Here is an 11,565-nt window from a genome sequence, read left to right on the forward strand (position 1 = left end):
ATTTGATACTCAACAGCTGTCATCGGAATGCGAAAATCCGATCCGATGATCCACTTGGAATAATAAATCACTCGATTGTTCCGGTATTTGTAATTTGATAAGCCTGTATTAATGGGTTTAGCCTCGTGTTTCAGTGCTTTTGTTTTCATGAAATTTTATTTCACGAGTATTGAAGAGGTGAATGTTCACGAAGGTCGTTACGCCTGCACCTGTTTTGTCGACCCTGCAGGTGAATCGACTGAAGGGAGGGGAAATATAAAGTTGGAGACCAATGGCCATCCTTGACCTCGAGGTATCGGGGCATTGACTGTTGTGTTTCTTGTCAGACGTTGATCGACGGAACTTGTTTTCTTTCTTTCTTCGTGGTTTATATTTATCTGGGAATGACTCGGTCAGAGGGCTCTGGAGGCTTTTGCGTGATAATTTAATTTCACGGAGACATTTGGATGGGGGATTTTCTGGGCATTCTTGCTGATATCTTCAGTCATTCCAAGTTTCTCGGAGACGAGGGGAATTTAATTTTCGACCCGGTCTATGATAACATTGAGATCTTGTTGAATAGTAGTGAGTTAGGGATGCTTTAGTTCTGTAGTTGAGTATTAAAAGGGGTGGGTACATTTGTCGGAAACGTTGACGAGGATGTAAATGACAGTCTTGGTTTTTGGGGAGAGAGGACGTGGAGAAAATTTGAGAATCCTGATTTAACGATAACTGCCTTCATTGTCTTGTGAATATCTCGCGAAACAGTGGATTTAGCAAAAAATGTCATAAAGCCATTTTTGTGGAGAATCAAATTCTACACGGAAAATGTTTTATGACATTTTCTCCTAAAACCACTCCCTTTTGATAGATTTGCGAAAAAATGAATTCTAAAGTGACCTAATAACTTTTTGAGAAATGAAAAACAGCTTCCACCATTTTCGAAATATCTCTGATCCTAATGGGATTAGCAAAAAATGTCTGAAAACCTTTTTTATGGAGTAGAGAATTCTGAATAACAAAGATACGAAGATATTTTCCCGGAATCCACTCCCATCCGAGATATTTTCAAAATAGTCGAAGCAAAAAATTTTCGTCCTAAGTCTCAATCACCAATTCACTTAGTAGTTATGAAATACCCAACGGTTTATTAATGAAAATAAAACTAAAAAACAGAACAGGGCACAATGCAACTTGCTATTCATCCCTGGTCTCCGTCGGTGATATACCCCACCTGACGAGGGCGTTTTGGGCGCGTCGTGACGCCTTTAGCAGTGAACGATTGGCTGCCGCTGAATGTCATGCGCGCCACCACCTACCTACCCCTATTGATCGGCGCGTGCTTTTCTCACCCCCTAGAGGACACTTGCATGCAAGATCCCCAAAGATACGAGGGAACCTTTACGTCGGGGGCTCTTCATTGCTGCCGGTGCGCTCCCAACGCCCCGACGTCGAGCTACTGCACCATCACCGACTCCCTGTACAACCAACCATTATATACTTCAGGCACAACTGCCACGGTAGCACGAAAACGTTGGGCTTTACATGAAGGAGAGGGTGGTTGTACCTAGATGGGGTATAACTGTTATCAAACTATAGGGGATGTTTTATAGTTTTTCGAGTCTTAGCGCTAGTCTTGCAGTATACGACAGTGAGGAACTATCTTGCCAAGACGTGCAACTTTCTTGTTAGATGAATCATAATATTTCGGATTTTAGCTGGAAGTGAGATTAATTGTTAAGCTGGGGATTAATTAATGAGGGTGCCAGGAGATTGAAGATTAGGTCGATGATGTTTGGTGTTGGGAGGGAGTACGTATTGCTAGAGGAAGTCCGGGAAGACTGGCGGAGATGCTTTGGTAGGGTAGATGTGACGAATTTGGGAATGTTGGGACTCGGAAGGAACTAAAATATTTCACCTGGATGATCTTGATTGCAACTTTGGTCGAGAAACTCATGAGATTATTGAAGAGGAATGGTAGAGGATTAATTGGAATTGGATGAGACAAGTGAGGAGCTTAGACGGTGGTAAAGTCCATTTTGGATATCATCGAGGAAGTTGGAAAGCATCGAAAATATTGGGGTTCCATCAAATTTAATTTGTTAAATTCCTTGAGACATGATGTGTTGGTTAATATACATGGAATGGGTGGATTTGGAATCCGACCGACAGAATGAAATTGTAATTTCAAGCATTCTTATTTCTGAGAAGATGTAGATGGTTTTGAAGAAATGGAAAATATTGAGTTGTCATCGTTGCTTCTTCAATAATGGTCTAATAAGGTGTGGTATTATTAGGGATAAAGGAAATAAGGCAGATTGGACCTTTGTAGATTAAGTAGGAAGCTTAGACAGGAGCAAATGCGATATTGGCCAAAATTGGTAAGATTCTAAAGTATCGAAAATAATGGTTTTATCAGCTTCGTCATACTCTTTACTCTCAACGAGCTCGTTTTTGAGCTCATTTCTTAAATACAACTGCGACAACGACCATCTTCTCTTTTATGAAACTGATAAAGTCTCATAAAACAGAACGAATTTGGAAATATTGGGTTTCGAAGGGAGCGAAAATATTTGATCTGGATGATCTTGGTAGCAATTTTGGTCAAGAAACTTATGGGATTATTAAAGAGGAATAGTATGGGAGCATTTGGAGCTTGATGAGACAGGTGACGAGCTTAAACGATGATGGTGTCTATTTTGAGTGTCATCGGGAAAGTTAGGAAGCATCGGAAATATTGGTTTTCTATCAAATGTAATGGGATAAGCTCCTTGAGACGTAATGTGTTGATTAATACACAAGAAAAGGGTGGATTTGGAACCCATTCGACAGAATGAAATTGTAATTTCAAGCATATTTTTATTTCTGAGAAGGCGCAGATGGTTTTGAAGAAATGAAAAATATTGGGTTGTCATCATCGCTGCTTCAATAATGGTTTAATAAGGTGTGGTATTATTGGGGATGAAGGAAATAAGACAGATTGGACCTTTGTTGATTAAGTGGGAAGCTTAGACAAGAGCAAATTCGATATTGGCCAAAATTGGGAGGATTCTAAAGCATCGAAAATAATTGTTTTATTAGCTTCATCATACTCTTTACTCTTGAATATGGTGTACAATTGGAACGGAAATTGAAAGGGGCTCATTTTTAACCCGATTCATTAAATACAACTGCGATAATAAGCATCTTCTCTTTACCAGAAAATTGTAGAGGTTGTTGCTGGATGTAGAAATGTTGAATTTTTATGGTCTTGGGATGGAATGGGATTACTTTAATCACATTCAAGGAATTCATAGTATGAATGGAGACAAGTGAATGACTCTATTTAGAACGTAATAAGGGGAATGAGAAGCTTAGACAAGAGCAAACGTTTCTTTCGGCTAAATCGAGAGAATACGGAAGCATCGGAAATATTGAAGTTCCATCATCCTCACCTCAACTTTCCTTCATGAAAATATCCGACCATTCAATTTCAATAGTATCAGCCCTTTTAGAACCCAATTTTCCAAGCTTTTGTCGACAATCCTCTTTCTTCGACTCACAGAAAAATTGAAGGCAAACGAAATAATGCTCTGTAGAGTTCAATCGATCGAGCGAAAGTGCAGAAACATCTGAATTCTAATTTTGAACGAGACACAGCCAATGCAACATCATTGGAAGCATTGGATTCCTATCATCTTGTTCTCCATTTTCTTCCTTCACTTTGTTATATCGTTGGAGACGAATGAAATGAGCCCTTTCAAACTTCAATCGGTTGAGAGAGACTGGAAAAATGGAATTCTAAAATTGATGAAAGAATATCTCACATCCTTGGAAAGAATCGCATTGTCATTTCATCGATTGATCGGATCGCTATTTTCATTTGGTTTCCAACTCATATTGATATTATTCTAATTGATTTCGAAGTATTAAATAAAGACACGATTCTTCTCCCATTTTTTGTAGGATATTTCATTGAATTCATCCTCCATCAATATTAAAAATGGGAAGTATTCATGACAGTTGATAAAAGCATTCAAGCTACTCCCACCATCTTCAAGTCTTAATGAAATCAATAATAGCAATCCTAAGTTGAGAACTTCCATTCTCGGTAACTGTTTCATTTTATAATAGTGCGATTCACCTCTGAATTTAGTCACCTTAATTAATTAGAGTTATTTGAAAGACAATCCTCAAATAGAAAAATCTTTGAACTCAAAGTACCTTGGACAGAACTGGAATAACAAACTTAAAAATAAACCCAAATACTGAATTTTGCACGATCTTGTCGACAACGCTCTTTATTTAACTCACCGGAAAATTAAAGACAAACCAAATAATCCTCTTTAGATTTCAGTCGGTCGAAGAGAAGTACAGAAACATCTAAATTTTAATTTTGAACGAGACACAGCCAATGCAGCAGCATGAGAAGCATCTGATCCTTATCATCTTGTCTTCCATATTCTTTCTTCACTCCGTAACATCGTTGAAGGCGAATGAAATGAGCCCATTCAGACTTCAATCGATTGAAAGAAACTGGAAAAAATTGGATTCCACACGAAAAAAAATATGCTCGCATCGGGGATATAAAATTACAGAATCAGGAGCATCTGTATTCCGGAATGCAGGATATTATATTCTGGAGTGTGAAATAATATAACAAAATTCGGAATATTATAATACGGAATCCGGAATAATATCTCAGAATGGGGGATATTTTATCCTCAAATCTGGAATGATATTCTGGAATCCGATATATACAATTTTCAAATGGATTCTCAGTCGATATTGGGATAAATTCGTTCTCTGGATGATAGTGAACGTCAAATTGGTGACTCGAAGAGAAGAGGAAAAAGGAAAGGAAAGGAAAAGAAAAAAGTGACACAATTATACTGTGACGAAGTGCAAGTTTGGGGCCTCCCAAACCTCTACCTCGTGTAGTGATTCGGAGCAGTCCTCAGAGTGAAGAGCTCAATGGCCTCCCAGCAACTTCAAACTGTTCAGGAGGTTGCTGGTGGCAATAATAATTCAAAAATCCCGAAAGAATGTCCCAACATACGACCAACTGCCCCTTGAAACACACTAATAATTCGCAAAATCCACAAACACCAGCCAAAAGGGCGAATCCGCGGAGACAGAACGTATGAAAATACTTCCCTGAGTGCTCCTCGTGGTTATTGCCCGATCTCACTCAAATTCGGACGGCGCGTCAGTACATGCCATCTCTTATAGACGCAATGTACAATATTTCAATGCGAGGAAGTCCCCGGAATATTATTCCGGAATTGAGGATACAATATTCCGGATTCCGGAATATTATTCTGGAATCGAGAATTCAATATTTTGAATTCCGGAATATAATTCCGGAATTGAGGATGAAGTATCCCGGATTACGGAATATTATTCCCGAATCCAGAATATAATACACCGGATTCAGGAATGCACATATTCCTGATTCCAGAACATTATATCCCACATTCGAGGATATTGTGCTTTCCGGGCAAAATTGACGAATAGATAGATTTCTCACATCCTTGAGATGAATCGCAGTCATCTCATCGAGTGATCAGATCGCTGTCTTTCTTTCGATTTCAACTCATATTGTTACTAGTCAAGTTCATTTGGACGCTTCAAATTATGAAACGATTCTCCTGCTAACCCTCTCCGAGATATTTAATTAAACTCGTTCTCCATCAGCATCAAGAGTAGGAAATATTCATGACATCTTGATGAAAGCATTCATGAAACTCCCAACAACCTTCGAGTCCCAACGAAATTAACAATAATAATCCGTAATTGAGTAGTTATATTTTGGGTAAATGTTGGATTTCTTAATAGAGTGCGCAGATTCACCTCTGAATTAAGTCACCATAATTAATTCGAGTCATTTGAAAGGACAAATTATGTAGACATCAAGCGGTGAATGGATCCATTTGCCGAGACATTATCACGGAGTTTGTATGTCTCTTGTTACAATTGCACAATTTCAAGTGTAACAGATATATTATTCCTAATTTGGTTAAGAATTGGAGAGATACCAAAGAAGGTCACGAGGATGAGTACGAGAGAAAAAAATATATGTACGATGTTTCAAGGTTATCTGAAAGGGGCCACTTGAACGTGTACTGAGAGACAACATCTCGTTGCGTTACACAACATTCTTTGTCAAATGAAAATATTCCATTGAAGAGGATGGAGTCTCCTTTAAATGAACGGTTATGGGGACCTCAATGGAGAGTGAAGTTTGTGGATGAAATAATCGAGAAAATGATGGAAAACTCAACGAAGCGGAGTTATTATTTTTTGCTTCCGGAGTAGAAGCGTCTTAATTTTTCACATTCCAGTTCAGGATTTTTTGATATATATCAATCTATTATGATTTAAAAAGTCCGATAATGCGATTTTTAGAACAAGTTTTTCTTTAATTGGCGCAATGATTGGATGAGGATGCTCTTTTCAATTAATTGTTTGTAATCATTCCCATTGCAAAAAGCAATACGACCGATGAAAATCATATGTTCCAATTTATCAGCTGTTAAATTTTCATATTACAGTAAATGATTGCTCCTGTTATAATTCCTATGCTCACTGAATAAGATTTTAATCATAATTACAATTAAATTGCTTCTAGAACACACTTTAAAGTGTGAATTTCTAGAATTCAATGATTGTTGATACTTTGGTAAAAGTGCGTGGCCACACTGTTATTAATTTTTAGTTAGTTCACACGGTAATTCAATTAATCTGTTGTTCATCTCATCAATATAATTCCGTGCTTAGAATATTGCCATCTCGTGTTTTCAGCACCAAATTAAAAATTAAAACTTCATTTGGAATATTGAGTCACAGCTTCTTTTTATTCATATTAGAAATTTTGTATTTGGATATTAATATTATTTATTCAAAGTGCAAAAATCGATCATCATTTTCACTATATTGCATTCAGATTTTCCTATCCTTAAGGTAACAATTGTGAGATAATCTCATAATTATAGCTACTAATTCTAATCAACTTTGTTCGAAGAAAACCTTAGCAAGCGCAATATTAAGAAAGTAGAATTATTCTATTTTCCTTTGACCTAAATGATTTGGACGATTATGATTCGTTTATTCATATTTCCTAGAATGATATTCAATTCTCTTTTGTTTGTTAGGCCGACTTCATGAAAATTCGACACAAGACGATTGCCCATGCTCTTATTTAGAAAGGAAATCCAACACGAGTGATTAAAAAAATGTAATACTACGGTTTTTTTTATTAAAAAAATGCGAATTTCCATAAAGAGTTTTTCAATGAATTATTTTTATATAAAATTATTGATTTCTTTTTCTCAATTTCAACATTTTGTATATGAAATCACAGATGAAATTTTCTCACTCCAGAATTGTGATTTTTTTCTTAATACGTAGCCGATGGAGAAGTCAAACTTCTCCACGTATTTTCGGGGTAATCGAAAAGTCTGCACGAGACAGGTGTATTTGAGAGAAGCCAAGGCATTGTACACTGAAAAATCGACAGGTGATGACGTGGAGTAGATTCCAGGGATGATTGTCCTTACATATTGCAATTGGTGAAATACACCTCGAAAATGAAAATTGCAATATATAGAGAGGGAGAGGAAGTTGGGGAATAGACGTGACGAGTTGGATGATGGAGTTGGGAGGGAGATGTGTCGAGATATGTATCGAATGTAGTTTCAGAGTTCAATGTCCTCTCCAGAGATGAAAACTTGAGGAATTTGAAAAATTGCCTTTTTATTTTTCTCGAGTGAATGATTTTTTTCAGCGGAACTAACTCCATTCCGAAAGGAAAATTGGATGTGGTTTTTATCGTCAATAAGTCGATGACGTCTTCGAAAAATTGGAAAACTTTTTATTTTACAGATTTATTTTTGGGAGGCATATCACACTGAACTCCTTATTCTCTTGTCGACAATCGTCTTTTTCGAATTTACAGTAAAAAATTAAAGACAAACTAAATAAACCTCTTCGGACTTCAATCGTTCGAATAGAAGTACAGAAACATCTGAATGCTAATTTTTAACGAGACACAGCCAATGCAACAGCATCAGAAGCATCTGATCCTTATCATCTTGTCTTCCATTTTCTTCATTCACCTTGTAATATCGTTGGAGACGAATGAAATGAGCCCATTCAAACTTCAATGGATTGAAAAGAACTGGAAAAGTTCAATTTCATCTCGTACCGTCTCGTACCATCTCGTCTCGTCTCGTCTCGTCTCGTCTCGTTTGTCTCATCTCGTCTCGTTTCTCTCGCGTTTCGCGGCATCACTATTCCCAACTAAGGAGATCCAAGTATCTTTTACAGTTTAGTGCAGACCACAGTACCGATTCAACCATTTTCAATCATCAAATTTGTCAACTAAATGGTGTGAGAAAAATTTGAAAAAAAATCACTACTATTCAGCATCATTAAAATTACATTTTGCACAGAATGATGACTTTTAAATTCGTTGTTCATAAATAAATAATCCAAATTGTCCGAATGGAAGCATTGGAATCAATTCAAAATCAAATCTGCAAAATTTAAACAATAAAATCATCGTAAAATGTCCGGAAACTTAGGGTCGAATGGGGCTCAAATGAAAGCTCGGATGTTCGACAACAAAAATGGAGGAACATTTCACTGGAGAAAAAACAGCCAAAGTACCTTGATATCCTTGAACGAATCTCCAACAGTGGAAAAAAATTTCCGCCGACACCAACATCAGAATCAAAGATATTCTTTTTCAATGACATCACGGCAATTGCGAAAACACAATGAAGACCTTTAAACGCAACTTTTATTTCCCACCTGATAATCACCGCTCGTCGCAACACGTCTCCCTGGAAAAATTCAATTCATCCAAATGGCTGGGATAGACTTCACTGTAAAATGATTGACGCTAATATCATTCCTTGCATAATATTCAATTGTCGATGATATTTTTATTTCCATTGTAAATTTATTGGCTGTTGGGTCATTATGTTCTACGCGATAGCATCGCGATCTTCAAGTTTTCGAGATTATTCCGATAGTTTATCATCTATGGAAACGTTGAGGCGAGATATCCCCAGCCAATTTCGAATTTAATCCACTGGAAACTTGTGAATGTACCGGTGGAGTTGGTTGGCAGGAGGGTGAGGTCAGAGGCGTTATTAAAAAAGAGAGGAAGAAGAAGAGTAGCAAGATGATATTAAAATATCTCACCACTCCAACAGTTTGAGAGAACATCCCCTACTTTATTAGTATGAAACGGTGGATATATTTCATCGCGTCGTTTTTTTTTCAGTTGAACGGGAAGTTTAACAGCTGACGATGGAAAATGGAGCAATGGATTTTGGGAATTTTTATAGTTCCCAAAAACTATATAAACTAATAAATATTAGTTTGGGAGTCTGTAGGGAAGTAGTGGAAAATTTAACAGCTGATAAATTGGGACATATCATTCTCATTGGTCGTGTTGCTTTTTGCAATGACAACGATTGTAAAGATTCAACTCAAAAGAAGGATATCGACTTTGACAGGAAAAAGGACTTAATGTAAGGCCATCAACGCGGGTGGCGCTAGTAGACAGGAAAACAATAAATATTAGTATTTCTTTTTTGTGGAAACACTCAGACTCAAAAAAATTATTAGAAATTTTTTTTTATTAGAAAGCTAAAATGTTTTTGAAATATTCTCAAAACAATAAAGACCAAATAGACAGAAAAATAAATTTCCTAGAAAATTTCCAAAAAAATTTTAAAAATCTTCGAATTTAGCTCACTTCATCCCTTTCCGCTATGACAATTCTATCTTTTTCAACAATTTCTGCAAGTCCATAAACAGTTTCCACTTGAAATTTATTCATGTTACTTCCACCTCAAGACTGCTCCACTTTGCACACTGGGTAAGGGATCGATATTCTGACCCATTGTGGTCTTTTTCTACTACAACGGAGGAGAACTCACTCGATTACAGCGACAAATGGTAGGCACTCATTTGCATCGGAGTTGAATAAAAGAGATAAAGGAAGTAGGCTGACAATTTTGAATGCCAAACGCGCTTCTCGGGTTTTTTCAACGTCACTGTAAAAAGTTTTGGGGAGGGTGGAGAATACATGGGAAGGGAAGGTGAAGAATCTTGAGTGACTTTTTTGCGGTTATTTTTGCTAATGACTTGACTTTCGGAATTTTATTGGGAAAAAAATTGAGTTTTTTTTCTGGGAAAAAAGCGCTATTCAAGATTAATTTAATTGGTCTGTTCAAAGAATATCTAAGAATTATCCTGTTACATTATCGGTAGCAAAATTCTTGGTTCTCAACTATAAGATCCTGCAGTGTTCTTCTTTTAAAGTAGCTCTACCCTTACGGTAAATTCAAAGATTATTGAAAACTGCAAAAAATTGCAGAAAACTCGATTAGATTCAGGATTCTAATTTTTTTTCTCAATTTAATTGTCGTTCTGGTTTTTCAAGAAGAAATGTTTAAAAATCAGGATTTGACTCAGTGTCTTATGTGAAAATCAACATTTCCATTGTAATCGAAGATTAAAATCTGAATTTTTTTAATTAGATGCGAAAAAATAAAGAATTTTTTTGACACCTCATAAAAAATCCACCGTTTTGCAAACAAGTTTTATTATTTATTAATAAGAGGAAAATGTTCGAAAAAATATCAATATTTTGCGAAATTTAATTTAGATAATACTGACTGGGTATAAATTTTTTCAAATTTTTTCCATGCAACTTAGTTGAAAAATTTAAAAACTGAAAATATCCAAAAGTACAGCGTAGCCCGGCCGAAGGGTAGAACTACTTTAAACATCAAAATGAATTGAATCCATTAAATATCGTATTGTTCATTTCAAAGCACCAATAAACCAAATTTTAGAATAATCTGAGTGAAATTATTTGTAACCCAGGAGCATCTATTAAAACGGTGCAACAGTAGTCACGTGGCGAGTTCTCTCTTATATGTTCTCTATATCTCGCTTTGTGTTATATAACACTAGATTGCTAGATGCTACAGGACTATAAATAACCCTATATTGATTAATAGTCGAGATTCCATTTGATTATTACCAAACAACAATTCAAATTCATCATGACAATTGACGTATTGATCGTGCTGATTGGAAAAACATTCTTTTCTCATTAAGCTATAGATATTTTCTGACATTTTACGGACTGGGGACATATATTTCCTCCAAAGTGTCAAGATCTTAGCTTCATTTCCATTGAAAATGCTTTCGTGAACATATTTTTGTAAGAAAAGTTGCGCAATTTTGTGGTTTGTAATGGTATTTTTTCCGGCAGAAGGTGATGAGGAAAGAGCGGACTCTTTCATATGGCTCCTTAGCTCAGTTGGTTAGAGCGTCGTGCTAATAACGCGAAGGTCGTGGGTTCGATCCCCCCAGGAGCCAATTTTTTTTTCTTTTTTAAATTGAATTTTAAATGAAAATAATCGATATCGACAATTAAATCATAACATTCGCTGAATCACGGGCAAGTTCTGCCTACGAAGGCGATGATGGACTTCCCGTAACACGAGCAAAAATGATATATTGCGGCTGTTTTAAGGCGGTTTTCATGAGCACAATCGTCGTGCGTCGAATTTTCATGAA

At 36.4% G+C, this 11,565-nt stretch overlaps 1 non-coding gene across 1 annotated transcript; it reads left to right on the forward strand.

The window, feature by feature from the left end:
- Window positions 1-11,290: 11,290 nt before the first annotated feature.
- On the forward strand, window positions 11,291-11,364 carry Trnai-aau. Its single transcript has one exon. It is a non-coding gene; the product is annotated as a tRNA-Ile (tRNA).
- Window positions 11,365-11,565: the final 201 nt, after the last annotated feature.

Source organism: Diachasma alloeum, unplaced genomic scaffold, assembly GCF_001412515.2.
Source record: "Diachasma alloeum isolate Michigan unplaced genomic scaffold, Dall2.0 Dall_scaffold_00202, whole genome shotgun sequence".
In the NCBI taxonomy this organism is placed as follows: Eukaryota; Metazoa; Arthropoda; class Insecta; order Hymenoptera; family Braconidae; genus Diachasma; species Diachasma alloeum.